Genomic DNA, 20,677 nt, shown 5'->3' on the forward strand with positions numbered 1-20,677 from the left:
TTAATTGTAACACACACACACTCACTCATATATATATGGCCTGACATGTGCTCGACCTGTTATTGCTCACTGTCCTTGAGTTGAGAGTAGTGTTCTTCCTTCTACCACTGCCTCAGGAAAGGGGCACAGAGGTCCTTTCCAGAGCTGAGAATGTCAGTAAGAAATATATGTTCCTTGGCATCTTGACTTCCTAATTGGAATTTATTATATGTTTCCCCACACGAAACAGTGTTATAGCACTATTAATATATAGTCCAGCTGCACTATTGTCTAAACTCCTAAAAGTGGGCTTTTGAACCTAGCTATCATGTATAAAGTTCTTCCTATGAGAAAACATGTTTCATCTTCAACGTTGAGAAACAACTGTTCAAGAAACCCATTTTTAAATTGAAGGTACTCATTCAGTAAGTACATATTGAGGGCTTATTGTATGTGTGAAGATAAATGTGCTAGGCCCTCAATGGGTAATTCTTTTCTTGATGATGCAGTGTTAAGGTACCCCTACTCCCTAGTCATTGTTTTGGTCAGATCAGGACAACCAGTTGCAATTGTAACCCAGGGAGAAAATATTAGTGGAGTGTGTTGGCTAGGCAGGGGACCACTTACAAGGGTTTCTGCAGAACTTTGGAGGCCAGGATTAAAGGAATAGCTGCTCAGAAGAAGTAGAAGAGAAAAACATATAGGAAATGGTAAGGAAGTGGGAAAGTTGGAAAGATTAATGTGTTTCTTTTAGATTAAGGGGAGAAGAGGGTACTGTTTGTCTTCTCAAGATGAGTGAGGATGGACATTCAGGCTGACATTCTGCCATCGAAATGCCTTGTGTAGGAATATTAGTCTTTGCATATACCTTTACAAAACTGACCTGTCATTGTTCTCTTTTTGCTTGAGGACGGTGCCACACTGCTGCTGCCGTATACCCAAAGAATTGCTTAAACCCATCCCCTTCATTACTTCAACTCTAATGACCATTACTTTTCATTAATTTAGGCTGTATTCTTTTCAGACAACATAAGGTTGGGGAAAAGAGCATACTTTTTGGAATCTCTGACGCCTGAGTTAGAGTCAGATTCTATCATTCATTAACTTATTTGTATTAGGCAAAGGGGCTCTCATTATCTCTTCGAACTTGAATCTTCTCTAGAAGGAGAAAAGTTTTATGTGATTACTAGGATTAAAGTGTTTAAAATGTCTGGAGTATTGATAGGAACTAAATGAATTTTAATTTGTTTCTTTTTTTTTTTTTTTTGAGACAGAGTCTCATTATGTTGCCAGGCTGGTCTTGAACTCCTGGACTACAAGCAATACCTCCTGCCTTGGCCTCCCAAATTTCTGTGATTACAGGCATGAGCCCACTGTGCTCAGCTAAATCTTAATTTCTTTTATTCTCCTCTCCTCCACCTCATTTTCTACCTACCACCAGAATCATCTTCTATTTTAAAAATCTGCGTCTGAAAGAATAACATTATAAAAGTAGTATATGAGGTTAAACATGGCCACCTGGCCATGTGTTTAACTCTTGTCCTTCACAAAACTCCATTAATGTGACAGTGAAAAGATTTTTAAAAGGTTACACCTGCAAGGAAAAGAAAACAGGAGAGCTAAATCAGCAGAGAGATGAATTTAATATATTTTTGGAAGATAGGAAGCACATGAAGAGGGAGAACCTTCCTGCAGAGGATATTAATGAGAAGTGAGCTCTTTAATCTCACATTACCCATGATAGGCTCAGAATTGGAAGGTAAGTTGTTTTTCCTGAAAGGTGAAGAAGAGACCAAGGGCTGAAAATAAGGGAAGTGTTTTAAAAACTGCACAGGAAGGGATTGGACCTCTTAGTTTTTCTCAGGAGACCGGGAGTATAGTCTCAGTACTAAGTGAATCTGAAAGACTCTGAGCTCCTGGACAGTGGGGCAGAGTGGAGGATACTAAAGCATTGGGTTGAGAACAGGGAAATTCAGTGGAAGTCTGCATACTGTGTGGTCAGCCCCTTCCCCACACCTTGCTCCCAAACATAGCAGCAAATATAGCTTGCTTTGCAGATGGGAGACTGGAGAATTATTTTCTTGGAAAATGAATGATCCCAGAGAAAAGAATTCCAGATGGTAACATGATAGGGTTCCGCAATGAAAAATATAGCTAGCTGCCATTCATTCAATACTGAAATGCATAGTGGTTAAAGGCATGGGCTCTAGAGTTAGGCTTTCTGAATTTGAACTCAGACTTAACTACTTACCAGTTATATGACCTTGGGCAAGTTACTTAACCTATTTGTTCCTCAGTGTTCCCATCTTTAGGATGGGGAAAATTATGTTTACCTCAAGGTTGTTGTAAAGGTTAAATGAGTTAACAAAGCACTGCTGATGGTAAGCTCTGGTAAATGTTAGCCGAGGAAGGAGGAAGTACCCAGGGGGACTTCCTTGGTTGTCAGAGGCAGCTCTGGACTTTAGATCATGCCCCATGGTGACCAGCAGCCTTTTCTACTTAGGTAGTACATGGGGTCTGAACCGGGGCTTTGACCCCACAGAAGACACCTTTCCTCAGTCCCTCTCTCTCATTCTTTTTTTTTTTTTATTTTTTTAATTTTGTGATAAAATGTTTTTTATTTGACACATTCAGAAAAATAGCAAAAAGAAAGAAAACTAGTCTATAATATCAGGGGTTAAATGAATTATTCAAAATGAGAAGGAAAGTATTGCCTTTCCACTCCTTACAAAGTCCAGCATTATCAGATTCACCTTCCAAAGAAAAGCATTGTTAAAAGTATGGAGCAAAGCCATTCCTCTATCTATCTACCCCTTATCTGCCCATCCATTTATTTATCTATTCACATATACAATTTCAAGCAATTTGTTCAACTACATGCATTTGAAAACAATATTTGGATGTTACTCAAAATGGCTAAATCTTTTTCTCTTAATTCTATATCATTAAAATGTTTCAATTACCATATATTCATTAATGTATTCAACAAATATTTAGTGATCACTGTCTATGTGCCTGGTGTTTTCTTAGTGGTGAACAAAACAAAGTTTCTACTCTAGTGAATCATACAATAAAAATTTATATTATGATGTAATATTCCATCATATAGATGTACCAGGTTTTACTTAACCAATTCCCCAAAGATGGACATTCTAAATTGTTTCAATTTTATCTACTGTTACAAAAAATACTATAATGAGAACATTTGCATATTTACTTTACATATGCTGCTGTTAGTTTTGTAGAGTAGAATCCCAGAAATAGAATTATTAGGTCACATGCAACATTTTAATAGATACTAGTAAATTACTCTCCACAATATTATACCAATGTTTTAATACAGTATGAATCTGCTCTCCTCTCCCTACTCTTTACTGCACTTAATGTTATCAATGTTGGTTTCTGTTTTTTTTTGTGTGTGTGTGTGATTTAATCCTTTTAATTTTTAATTAATAATCCATAATTTAGGAGAAAGAGGAAAAATGTTTTATTATTCTTTCACAAATGAATCTCATTTTGTTTTAGGGTCATATTATGTACAGGTAGGGAAAGAGTTTTTTTTTTTTATAGTAAGTGTGTCTTTTTTTTTTTTATTATTTAAGTTGTAGGGTACATGTGCATAATGTGCAGGTTTGTTACATATGTATACTTGTGTCATGTTGGTGTGCTGCACCCATCAACTCATCAGCACCCATCAACTCGTCACTTACATCACGTATAACTCCCAATGCAATCCCTCCCCCTGCCCCCCTCCCCGTGATAGGCCCCAGTGTGTGATGTTCCCTTTCCAGAGTCCAAGTGATCTCATTGTTCAGTTCCCACCTATGAGTGAGAATATGCGGTGTTTGGTTTTCTCTTCTTGTGATAGTTTGCTGAGAATGATGGTTTCCAGCTGCATCCATGTCCCTACAAAGGACTCAAACTCATCCTTTTTTATGGCTGCATAGTATTCCATGGTGTATATGTGCCACATTTTCTTAATCCAGTCTGTCACAGATGGACATTTGGGTTGATTCCAAGTCTTTGCTATTCTGAATAGTGTTGCAATAAACATACGTGTGCATGTGTCTTTATAGCAGCATGATTTATAATCTTTTGGGTATATACCCAGTAATGGGATGGCTGGGTTGTATGGTACATCTAGTTCTAGATCCTTGAGGAATCGCCATACTGTTTTCCATAATGGTTGAACTAGTTTACAATCCCACCAGCAGTGTAAAAGTGTTCCTATTTCTCCACATCCTCGCCAGCACCTGTTGTTTCCTGACTTTTTAATGATTGCCATTCTAACTGGTGTGAGATGGTATCTCATTGTGGTTTTGATTTGCATTTCTCTGATGGCGAGTGATGATGAGCATTTTTTCATGTATCTGTTGGCTGTATGAATGTCTTCTTTTGAGAAACGTCTGTTCATATCCTTTGCCCACTTTTTGATGGGGTTGTTTTTTTCTTGTAAATTTGTTGGAGTTCTTTGTAGGTTCTGGATATTAGCCCTTTGTCAGATGAGTAGATTGCAAAACTGTTCTCCCATTCTGTAGGTTCCCTGTTCACTCTGATGGTAGTTTCTTTTGCTGTGCAGAAGCTCTTTAGTTTAATTAGATCTCATTTGTCAATTTTGGCTTTTGTTGCCGTTGCTTTTGGTGTTTTAGACATGAAGTCCTTGCCCATGCCTATGTCTTGAATGGTATTACCTAGGTTTTCTTCTAGGGTTTTTATGGTATTAGGTCTAACATTTAAGTCTCTAATCCATCTTGAATTAATCTTCGTATAAGGAGTAAGGAAAGGATCCAGTTTCAGCTTTCTACTTATGGCTAGCCGATTTTCCCAGCACCATTTATTAAATAGGGAATCCTTTCCCCATTTCTTGTTTTTCTCAAGTTTATCAAAGATCAGATGGCTGTAGATGTGTATTATTTCTGAGGACTTTGTTCTGTTCCATTGGTCTATATCTCTGTTTTGGTACCAGTACCATGCTGTTTTGGTTACTGTAGCCTTGTAGTATAGTTTGAAGTCAGGTAGCATGATGCCTCCAGCTTTGTTCTTTTGGCTTAGGATTGTCTTGGCAATGTGGGCTCTTTTTTGGTTCCATATGAACTTTAAAGCAGTTTTTTCCAATTCTGTGAAGAAACTCATTGGTAGCTTGATGGGGATGGCATTGAATCTATAAATGACCTTGGGCAGTATGGCCATTTTCACAATATTGATTCTTCCTATCCATGAGCATGGTATGTTCTTCCATTTGTTTGTGTCCTCTGATTTCACTGAGCAGTGGTTTGTAGTTCTCCTTGAAGAGGTCCTTGACATCCCTTGTAAGTTGGATTCCTAGCTATTTTATTCTCTTTGAAGCAATTGTGAATGGAAGTTCATTCCTGATTTGGCTCTCTGTTTGTCTGTTACTGGTGTATAAGAATGCTTGTGATTTTTGCACATTAATTTTGTATCCTGAGACTTTGCTGTAGTTTCTTATCAGCTTAAGAAGATTTTGGGCTGAGATGATGGGGTTTTCTAAATATACAATCATGTAATCTGCAAACAGGGACAATTTGACTTCTTCTTTTCCTAACTGAATACCCTTGATTTCTTTCCCTTGCCTGATTGCCCTAGCCAGAACTTCCAAGACTATGTTGAATAGGAGTGGTGAGAGAGGGCATCCCTGTCTTGTGCCAGTTTTCAAAGGGAATTTTTCCAGTTTTTGCCCATTCAGTATGATATTGGCTGTGGGTTTGTCATAAATAGCTCTTATTATTTTGAGATACGTTCCAACAATACCGAATTTACTGAGTGTTTTTAGCATGAAGGGCTGTTGAATTTTGTCAAAGGCCTTTTCTGCATCTATTGAGATAATCATGTGGTTTTTGTCTTTGGTTCTGTTTATATGCTGGATTATGTTTATTGATTTGCGTATGTTGAACCAGCCTTGCATTCCAGGGATGAAGCCCACTTGATCATGGTGGATAGGCTTTTTGATGTGCTGCTGGATCCGGTTTGCCACTATTTTATTGAGGATTTTTGCATCGATGTTCATCAGGGATATTGGTCTAAAATTCTTTTTTGTGTGTGTGTCTCTGCCAGGCTTTGGTATCAAGATGATGTTGGCCTCATAAAAAGAGTTAGGGAGGATTCCCTCTTTTTCTATTGATTGGAATAATTTCAGAAGGAATGGTACCAGCTCCTCCTTGTACCTCTGGTAGAATTCAGCTGTGAATCCATCTGGTCCTGGACTTTTTTTGGTTGGTAGGCTATTAATGATTGCCTCAATTTCAGAGCCTGCTATTGGTCTATTCAGGGATTCAGTTTCTTCCTGGTTTAGTCTTGGGAGAGTGTAAGTGTCCAGGAAATGATCCATTTCTTCTAGATTTTCTAGTTGATTTGCGTAGAGGTGTTTATAGTATTCTCTGATGGTAGTTTGTATTTCTGTGGGGTCAGTGGTGATATCCCCTTTATCATTTTTTATTGCATCTTTTTGATTCTTCTCTCTTTTCTTCTTTGTTAGTCTTGCTAGCAGTCGATCAATTTTGTTGATCTTTTCAAAAAACCAACTCCTGGATTCATTGATTTTTTGGAGGGTTTTTTGTGTCTCTATCTCCTTCAGTTCTGCTCTGATCTTAGTTATTTCTTGCCTTCTGCTAGCTTTTGAATGTGTTTGCTCTTGCTTCTCTAGTTCTTTTAATTGTGATGGTAGAGTGTCAATTTTAGATCTTTCCTGCTTTCTCTTGTGGGCATTTAGTGCTATAAATTTCCCTCTACACACTGCTTTAAATGTGTCCCAGAGACTCTGGTATGTTGTATCTTTGTTCTCATTGGTTTCAAAGAACATCTTTATTTCTGCCTTCATTTCATTATGTACCCAGTAGTCATTCAGGAGCAGGTTATTCAGTTTCCATGTAGTTGAGCAGTTTTGATTGAGTTTCTTACTCCTGAGTTCTAGTTTGATTGCCCTGTGGTCTGAGAGACAGTTTGTGATAATTTCTGTTCTTTTACATTTGCTGAGGAGTGCTTTACTTCCAATTATGTGGTCAATTTTGGAATAAGTGTGATGTGGTGCTGAGAAGAATGTATATTCTGTTGATTTGGGGTGGAGAGTTCTGTAGATGTCTGTTAGGTCTGCTTGCCGAAGAGACGAGTTCAATTCCTGGATATCCTTGTTAATTTTCTGTCTCATTGATCTGTCTAATGTTGACAGTGGGGTGTTGAAGTCTCCCATTATTATTGTATGGGAGTCTAAGTCCCTTTGTAAGTCTCTAAGGACTGGCTTTATGAATCTGGGTGCTCCTGTATTGGGTGCATATATATTTAGGATAGTTAGCTCTTCCTGTTGAATTGATCCCTTTACCATTATGTAATGGCCTTCTTTGTCTCTTTTGATCTTTGATGGTTTAAAGTGTGTTTTTATCAGAGACTAGGATTGCAACCCCTGCTTTTTTTTGTTCTCCATTTGCTTGGTAGATCTTCCTCCATCCCTTTATTTTGAGCCTATATATGTCTCTGCATGTGAGATGGGTCTCCTGAATACAGCAGACTGATGGGTCTTGAGTCTTTATCCAGTTTGCCAGTCTGTGTCTTTTAATTGGAGCATTTAGTCCATTAACATTTAAGGTTAATATTGTTATGTGTGAACTTGATCCTGCCATTATGATATTAACTGGTTATTTTGCTTGTTAGTTGATGCAGTTTCTTCCTAGGCTCGATGGTCTTTACATTTGGGCATATTTTTGCAATGGCTGGTACCGGTTGTTCCTTTCCATGTTTAGGGCTTCCTTCAGGGTCTCTTGTAAGGCAGGCCTGGTGGTGACAAAATCTCTAAGCATTTGCTTATCTGTAAAGGATTTTATTTCTCTTTCACTTAGGAAACTTAGTTTGGCTGGATATGAAATTCTGGGTTTAAAATTCTTTTCCTTAAGAATGTTGGATATTGGCCCCCACTCTCTTCTGGCTTGGAGTGTTTCTGCCGAGAGGTCTGCTGTTAGTCTGATGGGCTTCCCTTTGTGGGTAACCCGACCTTTCTCTCTGGCTGCCCTTAAGATTTTTTCCTTCATTTCAACTTTGGTGAATCTGGCAATTATGTGTCTTGGAGTTGCTCTTCTGGAGGAGTATCTTTGTGGCATTCTCTGTATTTCCTGAATTTGAATGTTGGCCTGCCCTGCTAGGTTGGGGAAGTTCTCCTGGATGATATCCTGAAGAGTGTTTTCCAACTTGGTTCCATTTTCCCCCTCACTTTCAGGCACCCCAATCAGACATAGATTTGGTCTTTTTACATAATCCCATACTTCTTGCAGGCTTTGTTCATTTCTTTTTCTTCTTTTTTCTTTAGACTTCTCTTCTCGCTTCATTTCATTCATTTGATCCTCAATCACTGATACTCTTTCTTCCAGTTGATGGAGTCGTTTACTGAAGCTTGTGCATTTGTCACGTATTTCTCGTGTCATGGTTTTCATCTCTGTCAGTTCGTTTATGGCCTTCTCTGCAATAATTATTCTGGTTATCAATTCTTCCACTCTTTTTTCAAGATTTTTAGTTTCTTTGCGCTGGGTACGTAATTCCTCCTTTAGCTCTGAGAAGTTTGATGGTCTGAAGCCTTCTTCTCTCGTCTCGTCAAAGTCATTCTCCGTCCAGCTTTGATCCGTTGTTGGCGATGAGCTGCGTTCCTCAGTTGAAAATGCAGAAATCACCTGTCTTCTGTGTCGCTCGCGCTGGATGCTGGAGACTGGAGCTGTTCCTATTCGGCCATCTTGCTCTGCCCCCTGGTTTCTGTCTCTCTCATTCTGAACTCTGTCTTTTAGCAACATTCTTAAGACTGTCTCCAACTGGAGCATTGAACTCTTAGTGTTCATTTATTCAATAAATATTTATTAGGTGCCTACTCTGTGCAAGTACTGCTCAAGCTGCTGGAATAACAGCAGTGATCCAGGTCTGTAATAATAGCTACATTTACTGAATGCTTACTGTGTGCTTTACATGTGTTAAGTTGTTGAATTCTCGAAACAACCCTCTGATACAGATGCTGTTATGATCTCTATTTTACATATAAGGAAACTGAGGCACAGAGATTAAATAACTTGCCTAGGTCACACAGCTAGCAAGCAGCAGAGATAGGAATCAAATCCAGACAGTCTAGTTCTTGAGTCTGTTTAAAAAAAAAGAAAATTGTAGAAACAGGGGTCTCGCTGTGTTACCCAGGCTGGACTGGAACTTGAGTCAATGTTTTTAACCATTTTGCCTCCCTGTTCTCATGGAGCTTATGTTCTGGAAGTGGGAGACTGACAGTAAATAAGTAAACAAAGGAAATAGAGACCAAGTAGCAATAGGCAGTACCAATTGAGTATCTCTTATCAGAAATGCTTAGGACGGGGAGTGTTTCGGATTTCAGAATTTTTGGAGTTTGGAATATTCGCATATATGTAATGAGGTATCTTGGGGATAGGACTCAGCTTGAAACATGAAATTCATTTATGTTTCATCTATAACTTGTACACATAGCCTGAAGTTAATTTTATTAATATTTTAAATAATTTTGTGCATGAAACAAAGTGCGTACAATATACCATTAGAAAGCAAAGGTGTCACTATCTCAGCCACCCATGTGGACAATCTGTGATCCGCCTAACCATTGTTCCTGACTCTGAATTTATATGCTACTGGTAAGCAATCATTTTCTTGCACTTATTCACATACCTGTAAATTTTAATCGATTAAAAAACATGACATACCATTAATACAGTGAAAAACAAGGTGTTCAGGGTAGCTAAGCAGCACAGTAGCATCACCAGAATTCCTTTCTTAGCTGTTAAACCACAGCAACAAACAACAGCAAGTTTTCAGTCTCTACTTATGATACTGTGTTTTGATTAAAAGATTACTGTATACTATATTTTACGTTTTTAGGTGAAAAGAAACATTAGAAGTAATTGAAGGACCAGAAAGTGGGTCCTCTAGGGATGAGGAGGCATTCTGCTGTATGACTTTTTAAAATGTCTCTTTTAGGCCAGGCGCGATGGCTCATGTCTGTAGTCCCAGCACTTTGGGGTGTCGAGGCAGGAGGATTGCTTGAGCTCAGGAGGTCAAGACCAGCCTGGGCAACACCTCGTCTCCACTAAACATTTAACAAAAAATTAGCAGGGCGTGGTGACACACACATGTAGTCCCAGCTACTTGGGATGCTGAGGTGGGAGGATTGATAGAGCCCAGAAATTTGAGGCTGCAGTGAGCTATGATAACACCACTGTACTCCAGCCTGGGCAACAGAGCAAGAACCTGTCTCCAAAAAAACCTAAAGTTTCCTCTAGAGTCTTCTGCCTCATTAACAATGGATTTTTCTTAGAAGTCTCTCTTTGGTATTTTGGACAGATAAGATTTCTTGTTCTGTTATGAATGCATGCAGGTACGTTGCAGCTGAAGGGAGCTGGGAGGGCCTTTTTTTTTTTCCCCCTTAGGGATGCTGAATAAACTGTTGTGTGCCTGCATTTTGGTTTATTTATTTACTTATTTATTTATTTTTATTATACTTTAAGTTCTAGGATACATGTGCATAACGTGCAGGTTTGTTACATATGTATACTTGTGCCATGTTGGTGTGCTGCACCCATCAACTTGTCAGCACCCATCAATTCATCATTTATGTCATGTATAACTCCCCAATGCAATCCCTCCCACCTCCTCCCTCCCCCCTCCCCATGATAGGCCCCAGTGTGTGATGTTCCCCTTCCTGAGTCCAAGTGATCTCATTGTTCAGTTCCCACCTATGAGTGTTTGGTTTTCCCTTCTTGTGATAGTTTGCTAAGAATGATGGTTTCCAGCTGCATCCATGTCCCTACAAAGGACGCAAACTCATCCTTTTTTATGGCTGCATAGTATTCCATGGTGTATATGTGCCACATTTTCTTAATCCAGTCTGTCACAGATGGACATTTGGGTTGATTCCAAGTCTTTGCTATTGTGAATAGTGCCGCAATAAACATACGTGTGCATGTGTCTTTGTAGTAGAATAATTTATAATCCTTTGGGTATATACCCAGTAGTGGGATGGCTGGGTCATATGGTACATCTAGTTCTAGATCCTTGAGGAATTGCCATACTGTTTTCCATAATGGGTGAACTAGTTTACAATCCCACCAACAGTGTAAAAGTGTTCCTATTTCTCCACATCCTCTCCAGTACCTGTTGTTTCCTGATTTTTTAATGATTGCCGTTCTAACTGGTGTGAGATGGTATCTCATTGTGGTTTTGATTTGCATTTCTCTGATGGCGAGTGATGATGAGCGTTTTTTCATGTGTCTGTTGGCTGTATGAATGTCTTCTTTTGAGAAATGTCTGTTCATATCCTTTGCCTACTTTTTGATGTGGTTGTTTGTTTTTTTCTTGTATATTTGTTTGAGTTCTTTGTAGGTTCTGGTTATTAGCCCTTTGTCAGATGAGTAGATTGCAAAAATTTTCTCCCATTCTGTAGGTTGCCTGTTCACTCTGATGGTAGTTTCTTTTGCTATGCAGAAGCTCTTTAGTTTAATTAGATCCCATTTGTCAATTTTGGCTTTTGCTGCCGTTGCTTTTGGTGTTTTAGACATGAAGTCCTTGCCCATGCCTATGTCCTGAATGGTACTACCTAGATTTTCTTCTAGGGTTTTTATGGTATTAGGTCTAACATTTAAGTCTCTAATCCATCTTGAATTAATCTTCGTATAAGGAGTAAGGAAAGGATCCAGTTTCAGCTTTCTACTTATGGCTAGCCAATTTTCCCAGCACCATTTATTAAATAGGGAATCCTTTCCCCATTTCTTGTTTCTCTCAGGTTTGTCAAAGATCAGATGGCTGTAGATGTGTGGTATTATTTCTGAGGACTCTGTTCTGTTCCATTGGTCTATAGCTCTGTTTGGTATCAGTACCATGCTGTTTTGGTTACTGTAGCCTTGTAGTATAGTTTGAAGTCAGGTAGCGTGACGCCTCCAGCTTTGTCCTTTTGATTTAGGATTGTCTTGGCAATGCGGGCTCTTTTTTGGTTCCATATGAACTTTAAAGCCGTTTTTTCCAATTCTGTGAAGAAACTCATTGGCAGCTTGATGGGGATGGCATTGAATCTATAGATAACCTTGGGCAGTATGGCCATTTTCACGATATTGATTCTTCCTATCCATGAGCATGGTATGTTCTTCCATTTGTTTGTGTCCTCTTTTCTTTCACTGAGCAGTGGTTTGTAGTTCTCCTTGAAGAGGTCCTTGACATCCCTTGTAAGCTGGATTCCTAGGTATTTTATTCTCTTTGAAGCAATTGTGAATGGAAGTTCATTCCTGATTTGGTGCTCTGTTTGTCTGCTACTGGTGTATAAGAATGCTTGTGAATTTTGCACATTAATTTTGTATCCTGAGACTTTGCTGAAGTTGCTTATCAGCTTAAGGAGATTTTGGGCTGAGACGATGGGGTTTTCTAAATATACAATCATGTCATCTGCAAACAGGGACAATTTAACTTCTTCTTTTCCTAACGGAATACCCTTTATTTTTGTCTCTTGCCTGATTGCCCTAGCCAGAACTTCCAACACTATGTTGAATAGGAGTGGTGAGAGAGGGCATCCCTGTCTTGTGCCAGTTTTCAAAGGGAATTTTTCCAGTTTTTGCCCATTCAGTATGATATTGGCTGTGGGTTTGTCATAAATAGCTCTTATTATTTTGAGGTATGTTCCATCAATACCGAATATATTGAGCGTTTTTAGCATGAAGGGCTGTTGAATTTTGTCAAAAGCCTTTTCTGCGTCTATTGAGATGATCATGTGGTTCTTGTCTTTGGTTCTGTTTATATGCTGGATTACGTTTATTGATTTGCGAATGTTGAACCAGCCTTGCATCCCAGGGATGAAGCCCACTTGATCATGGTGGATAAGCTTTTTGATGTGCTGCTGAATCCGGTTTGCCAGTATTTTATTGAGGATTTTTGCATCGATGTTCATCAGGAATATTGGTCTAAAATTCTCTTTTTTGTTGTGTCTCTGTCAGGCTTTGGTATCAGGATGATGTTGGCCTCATAAAATGAGTTAGGGAGGATTCCCTCTTTTTCTATTGATTGGAATAGTTTCAGAAGGAATGGTACCCGCTCCTCCTTGTACCTCTGGTAGAATTCAGCTGTGAATCCATCTGGTCCTGGACTTTTTTTGGTGGTTAGGCTATTAATTGTTGCCTCAATTTCAGAGCCTGCTATTGGTCTATTCAGGGATTCAGCTTCTTCCTGGTTTAGTCTTGGGAGAGTGTAAGTGTCCAGGAAATGATCCATTTCTTCTAGATTTTCTAGTTGATTTGCGTAGAGGCGTTTATAGTATTCTCTGATGGTAGTTTGTATTTCTGTGGGGTCGGTGGTGATATCCCCTTTATCATTTTTTATTGCGTCTATTTGATTCCTCTCTCTTCTTCTTTATTAGCCTTGCTAGCGGTCTATCAATTTTGTTGATCTTTTCAAAATACCAACTCCTGGATTCATTGATTTTTTGGAGGGTTTTTTGTGTCTCTATCTCCTTCAGTTCTGCTCTGATCTTAGTTATTTTTTGCCTTCTGATAGCTTTTGAATATGTTTGCTCCTGCCTCTCTAGTTCTTTTAATTTTGATGTTAGAGTGTCAATTTTAGATCTTTCCTGCTTTCTCTTGTGGGCATTTAGTGCTATAAATTTCCCTCTACACACTGCTTTAAATGTGTCCCAGAGATTCTGGTATGTTGTATCTTTGTTCTCATTGGTTTCAAAGAACATCTTTTTTTCTGCTTTCATTTTTTATGTACCCAGTAGTCATTCAGGAGCAGGTTGTTCAGTTTCCATGTAGTTGAGCGGTTTTCATTGAGTTTCTTAGTCCTGAGTTCTAGTTTGATTGCCCTGTGGTCTGAGAGACAGTTTGTGATAATTTCTGTTCTTTTACATTTGCTGAGGAGTGCTTTACTTCCAATTATGTGGTCAATTTTGGAATAAGTCCGATGTGGTGCTGCGAAGAATGTATATTCTGTTGATTTGGGGTGGAGAGTTCTATAGATGTCTATTAGGTCCGCTTCGTGCAGAGGTGAGTTCAATTCCTGGATATCCTTATTAACTTTCTGTCTCGTTGATCTGTCTAATGTTGACAGTGGAGTGTTGAAGTCTCCCATTATTATTGTATGGGAGTCTAAGTCTCTTTGTAAGTCTCTAAGGACTTGCTTTATGAATCTGGGTGCTCTTGTATTGGGTGCATATATATTTAGGATACTTAGCTCTTCCTGTTGAATGGATTCCTTTACCATTATATAATGGCTTTCTTTGTCTCTTTTGATCTTTGATGGTTTAAAGTCTGTTTTATCAGAGACTAGGATTGCAACGCCTGCTTTTTTTTGTTCTCCATTTGCTTGGTAGATATTCCTCCATCCCTTTATTTTGAGCCTATGTATGTCTCTGCATGTGAGATGGGTCACCTGAATACAGCAGACTGATGGGTCTTGACTGTTTATCCGGTTTGCCAGTCTGTGTCTTTTAATTGGAGCATTTAGTCCATTAACATTTAAGGTTAATATTGTTATGTGTGAACTTGATCCTGCCATTATGATATTAACTGGTTATTTTGCTCGTCAGTTGATGCAGTTTCTTCCTAGGCTCGATGGTCTTTACATTTGGGCATATTTTTGCAATGGCTGGTACCGGTTGTTCCTTTCCATGTTTAGGGCTTCCTTCAGGGTCTCTTGTAAGGCAGGCCTGGTGGTGACAAAATCTCTAAGCATTTGCTTATCTGTAAAGGATTTTATTTCTCTTTCACTTAGGAAACTTAGTTTGGCTGTATATGAAATTCTGGGTTTAAAATTCTTTTCTTTAAGAACGTTGAATATTGGCCCCCACTCTCTTCTAGCTTGTAGAGTTTCTGCCGAGAGATCTGCTGTTAGTCTGATGGGCTTCCCTTTGTGGGTAACCCGACCTTTCTCTCTGGCTGCCCTTAAGATTTTTTCCTTCATTTCAACTTTGGTGAATCTGGCAATTATGTGTCTTGGAGTTGCTCTTCTGGAGGAGTATCTTTGTGGCATTCTCTGTATTTCCTGAATTTGAATGTTGGCCTGCCCTACTAGGTTGGGGAAGTTCTCCTGGATGATATCCTGAAGAGTGTTTTCCCACTTGGTTCCATTTTCCCCCTCACTTTCAGGCACCCCAATCAGACGTAGATTTGGTCTTTTTACATAATCCCATACTTCTTGCAGGCTTTGTTCATTTCTTTTTCTTCTTTTTTCTTTTGGTTTCTCTTCTCGCTTCATTTCATTCATTTGATCCTCAATCGCTGATACTCTTTCTTCCAGTTGATCGAGTCAGTTACTGAAGCTTGTGCATTTGTCCCGTATTTCTGGTGTCATGGTTTTCACCTCTGTCATTTCGTTTATGACCTTCTGTGCATTAATTAGTCTAGCTGTCAATTCTTTCACTCTTTTTTCAAGATTTTTAGTTTCTTTGCGCTGGGTACGTAATTCCTCCTTTAGCTCTGAGAAGTTTGATGGACTGAAGCCTTCTTCTCTCATCTCATGAAGGTCATTCTCTGACCAGCTTTGATCCGTTGCTGGCGATGGGCTGCACTCCTTTGCAGGGGGAGATGCGCTCTTATTTTTTGAATTTCCAGCTTTTCTGCCCTGCTTTTTCCCCATCTTTGTGGTTTTATCTGTCTCTGGTCTTTGATGATGGTGACGTACTGATGGGGTTTTGGTATAGGTGTCCTTCCTGTTTGATAGTTTTCCTTCTGACAGTCAGGACCCTCAGCTATAGGTCTGTTGGAGATTGCTTGAGGTCCACTCCAGACCCTGTTTGCCTGGGTATCAGCAGTAGAGGTTGCAGAAGATAGAATATTGCTGAACAGCGAGTGTACCTGTCTGATTCTTACTTTGGAAGCTTCTCTCAGGGGTGTACTCCACCCTGTGAGGTGTGGGGTGTCAGACTGCCCCTAGTGGGGGATGTCTCCCAGTTAGGCTACTCAGGGGTCTGGGACCCACTTGAGCAGGCAGTCTTTCCCTTCTCAGATCTCAACCTCCGTGTTGGGAGATCCACTGCTCTCTTCAAAGCTGTCAGACAGAGTCGTTCGCGTCTGCACAGGCCTCTGCTGGTTCCCCTGTTGTTTTTTAGGTGTGCCCTGTCCCCAGAGGTGGAGTCTACAGAGACAGGCAGGTTTCCATGAGCTGCTGTGAGCTCCACCCAGTTCGAGCTTCCCAGCGGCTTTGTTTACCTACTTAAGCCTCAGCAATGGCGGGCGCCCCTCCCCCAGCCTCGCTGCTGCCTCAGGCTTAGATCGCTGCACACTGCTGTGTTAGCAATGAGGGAGGCTCCGTGGGCTTGGGACCCTCCCGGCCAGGTGTGGGATATATTCTCCTGTTGTGCCCATTTGCTTAAAGCGAGGTATTGGGGTGGGAGTTACCCGATTTTCCAGGCGTTGTGTGTCTCAGTTCCCCTGGCTAGGAAAAGGGATTCCCTTCCCCCTTGCGCTTCCCAGGTGAGGCAATGCCTCGCCCTGCTTCAGCTCTTGCTGGTCGGGCTGCAGCAGCTGACCAGCACCGGTTGTCCGGCACTCCCCAGTGAGATGACCCCAGCACCTCAGTTGAAAATGCAGAAATCACCAGTCTTCTGTGTCGCTCGCGCTGGGAGTTGGAGACTGGAGCTGTTCCTATTCGGCCATCTTGCTCCACGCCCCCCCCCTCCACCCCGTGTGCCTGCATTTTGATTGCAACCCATCACATGAGGTCAGGGGTGGAATTTCTCAACTCGTGGTATCATTTTGTCACTCTAAAAGTTTCAGATTTTGGAGCATTTAAGGTTTTGGATTTTCAAATTAGGAATGTTCAACCTGTCTGATAACATATGAAACAAGGATCGTGATACAGAGGGACTTGCAGAGGGTAGCTTTAGTTGGGGTGGTCAATGTTTATGAGCACCAAGTGAGATAAGTTATAGTTCTTTTTTTTTTTTTTTTAAATAGCCTTACTCTGTCACACAGACTGGAGTGCAATGGTGTGATCTCACATCAGCCCCTAGAGTAACTGGGACTACAGGTGTGCACCACCACACCTGGTTTTTGTGTGTGTGTGTGTGTCTTTTGTAGAGATGGCGTTTTACCATGTTGCCCAGGCTGGTCTTGAACTACTGCGCTTGAGCAATCCACCTGCGTTGGCCTCCCAAATGCAGAATTACAGGAGTGAGCCACCAGGCTTGGCTGAGTTCTTTAAGAATTAATTACTTAGAGTATTGCTGTCTCTGCAGATTTGCAAAATGCCCTTTCTATGATTTGATTTATAATGCTACCCCCACACATTTTAATATTACTAATAAAAAGCAGGAATAGTTCATGTGCACTGGTGTCTGAGTGTGTATGAAGGACTATACTAAGCAATTTATATAGAATGTTTGATTTTATGCTCATAGCAATGCTATAACAATTCTTTTCTTTTTCAGTCATGGAAAACTAAAGCTTCAGGAGACAAGTGACAGGCCCAAGGCTTTAAATTTAGCAAGTGGCAGAGCAGGATTTGAACAGAGGTAGCCTGATTCCAGAACCACTGCTGTTAAATACTTAACCATTTTATCGATGAAGTGATTTGTGCAAGGTAATTCTTTTTATAAAAAATGCCAACTTTTATAGAGATATAAAATATTCTAAGCATTACTGGGTCTTCACAGTAACAGTGAAGCTTACCTATATTTTGGAGGCTTCAAGATAGGACATAAACAACACATTTTGAGTAAAGAAGCTTCTAGGGTTGTATGGTTTTATCACCCCAAATTAGCAATTTTGTTCATATGAACTAAGATGCATAAGATTCTTTAGCACAGAGCCAGAGCCAGGATTTGACACCAGGCTGTTTGATTTAAGATGTACAGCTATTACCCACTCCACTTCAGAGTAAATGATAACATGTAACTTATCTTTGTTGAATGTACTGTGGGAAACCAGTCTAGTGAAATTACATTTTAACAGTCCCCAAGGAATGTTTGTTAATTAATTTTTAGTTTTCTAAGACTTCTAAATTTCTCACAACAAAAGCTGAGTGAAGGCAGTTTTATTTTACAGACTTGGAGATAGTGTAGAGCAGTGGTGCAGAGTGAGAGTTCTTGGGTCAGATTGTCTGGTGGCTTCTGCTAATTTTCACTTCTTGATTTAACTGATCCAAGTATTAATATAACTTTGAACAGGCAACCTTGCCCTCCAAGCCTTAGTTCCCTTAATTGTGAAAGAAGCTAATATAGTATCTTCCTCATAGGATAAGTATGAGGACTAAATGAGACAACCTCTCTACAAAGTGCTAGGCATGATGCCTTTTGACCAGCCATCTCTTATCTTGGAAATGGACCCCTCATTCATCATTCATGAATCCAAAGTGAAGTTTTGGCTCCATTGCCTTGTTTATCAGTGCCTGAAATATTCTTCTGACAAATAGTGTGCATGAACTTAGAGTATAGACTTCCCTGACATATTTTTATTGCTCAGTGCCAAGTTTTAAAACCTTACGGTAAAATACACATACCATAAAATTTACCATTTAAACCATATTTAACTATACCGGTTCTATGACATTAAGTATAGCCACATTGTCGTGCAACCATCCCTACCGTCCACCTCCAGAACTTTCTTCATCTTCCCAAACTGAAACTCTGTACCCATTAAACAACACTGGTGGCAGTTTTTGCTTATTATTCTTTGTGACTGAGGCTGCTAGTTAGGAGAAATGTTACTCTGTTTGTACAAAGAAAGACTTTAAAAGAAATGTGATTAGAAATCTGTATTATCCCAAAAGCATAATCCATAAATGAAAAAATGGATATACTGGACTTAATTAAAATGAAAGCTTTTGCTCTGTAAAAGAAAATGAAAAGACAAGCCATAAACTAGGAGAAGATATTTTAAGTCAAATTTTTGTTTAAGAGATGCAGTCTGTGTTCTTCAGGCTGGACTTGAACTCCTGGCCTCAAGTCATCCTCCTACCTCAGCCTCCTGAATATCTGGGACTACAGGTATGTGCCACTGTGCCCAGCTGCAAATCACATTTTTGACAAAGATTTGTATCCATAATAAACTTTTAAAACCCTCCAAATGTAACAGTGAGGAGGCCGGGCGCGGTGGCTCAAGCCTGTAATCCCAGCACTTTGGGAGGCCGAGACGGGCGGATCACGAGGTCAGGAGATCGAGACCATCCTGGCTAACACGGTGAAACCCTGTCTCTACTAAAAAATACAAAAAACTAGCTGGGCGAGGTGGCGGGCGCCTGTAGTCCCAGCTACTCGGGAGGCTGAGGCAGGAGAATGGCGTAAACCCGGGAGGCGGAGGTTGCAGTGAGCTGAGATCCGGCCACTGCACTCCAGCCCGGGCGACAGAGCGAGACTCCGTCTCAAAAAAAAAAAAAACAAAAACAAAAAAAACAATGAGGAAACAACCAAATAACAAAATGGGCAAAAGATGTGAATAGAGACTTCACCTAGAAGATATGAAAATAGCAAATAAAGGAAATGCAGATTAGGCAGATGAAAATTAAAACCAAAATGACAATTATAACAAACGTACCACTCTCTTATGTGACGTTGCTAACGAGGGAGGTTGTACGTATATGGTGGTGGGAGGTATTTGAGAAATCTCTGTACTTTCTGCTCAATTTTGTTGTGATCCTAAACATCATCTGTAAATAAAGTTAAAGTGAGATACCACTGTACACTTATTTTTAGAAGGTCTAGAAAAAACAAAATTGGCAATCCCAATTGTTGGCAGGTGTGCAGAGCAACTGGAGCTTTTATACGTTGCTGATGGGAATACAAAATGATACAGCCACTTTAGAAAACAGTTTGCCAGCAGTTTCTTATGAAATTAAACCTGTATCTGCAATATGACTCAGCAATCCTACTTCCAGATATCTCTCCAAGAGAAGTGAAAACCTGTGTTTACACAAAAACCTGTGTATGAATGTTTATACTAGCATTGTTCAGCATTAGTCACCAAAAATTGGAAACAACCCAATTCTTTCAACTGGAGAAAAAGATGAATAGATTGATGTATGTTTATACCATGGAATACACTCCTTGATTCATGCAATAACATAGATTAATCTTAAAATGCATTTTGCTAAGTGAAAGAGACCAGATACAAAAGGCTATGTATGATTTCATTTATCCACTTATATGAATAATCATTCCATTTATATGAAAATCTGAAAAAGCAAAACTATAGGGAGGAAAACAGTGGATGCCAGGGTTTGGGGGTAAGGGAAGTATTGGTTATAAAGTAAAGGCATGGCATGAGGGAATTTTGAACGTCATGGGATGGTTCTCTCTCTCTCTCTCACACACACACATATACACACACACACACACACACACACACACCCCACTACCCCTCTCTCTGTCTCGCCAACTGTCAGCAAATTGATGGGCATGTTGTCAGTGTTAATATTTGGTCTGGTGTACTAATTATCACCCTCCCCCAAAATCTATATTGTCAGCTTGGTAGCATATATAATACAGTTTCATTAAAGAAAATAAATGATGATTTATTAACTAATATGTCATATGAAAAGTCATAGAAGTGTGTTTTTTAGTTTAAAAATATGGGTATGGATATACATACACACATTTATTTATCGTAAACTTCTTACTTCACTGGAATTTGCTGGTTATACCAGATAAACTTTTTCCACTGCTTGAGCTTTCAGTAGACTGGTGTGCAAGTTAATGATAAATTTCGTGAGCATAACACCTACT

The 20,677-nt window shown here is 39.7% G+C and overlaps 1 protein-coding gene and 1 pseudogene across 3 annotated transcripts in view; both read left to right on the forward strand.

The window, feature by feature from the left end:
- The window catches only part of ATP7A (ATPase copper transporting alpha), a 175,711-nt gene that overhangs the window by 21,113 nt on the left and 133,921 nt on the right, over nt 1-20,677 (forward strand). Inside the window, exon 1 of one of the 3 annotated variants that reach the window (XM_030934231.1) lies at nt 17,502-17,538. The exons of the other annotated variants lie outside the window; for them this stretch is intronic. The gene's annotated coding sequence lies outside the window, so the exon portion shown is untranslated. Of the gene's footprint in view, nt 1-17,501; nt 17,539-20,677 lie in introns of those variants that run through there. 3 annotated transcript variants of the gene reach the window in all.
- Nucleotides 1,717-20,677, forward strand: part of LOC104673732 — a 56,751-nt pseudogene continuing 37,790 nt past the window's right edge.

The sequence above is a fragment of the Rhinopithecus roxellana genome, chromosome 7, assembly GCF_007565055.1.
Source record: "Rhinopithecus roxellana isolate Shanxi Qingling chromosome 7, ASM756505v1, whole genome shotgun sequence".
Lineage (NCBI taxonomy): Eukaryota > Metazoa > Chordata > Mammalia > Primates > Cercopithecidae > Rhinopithecus > Rhinopithecus roxellana.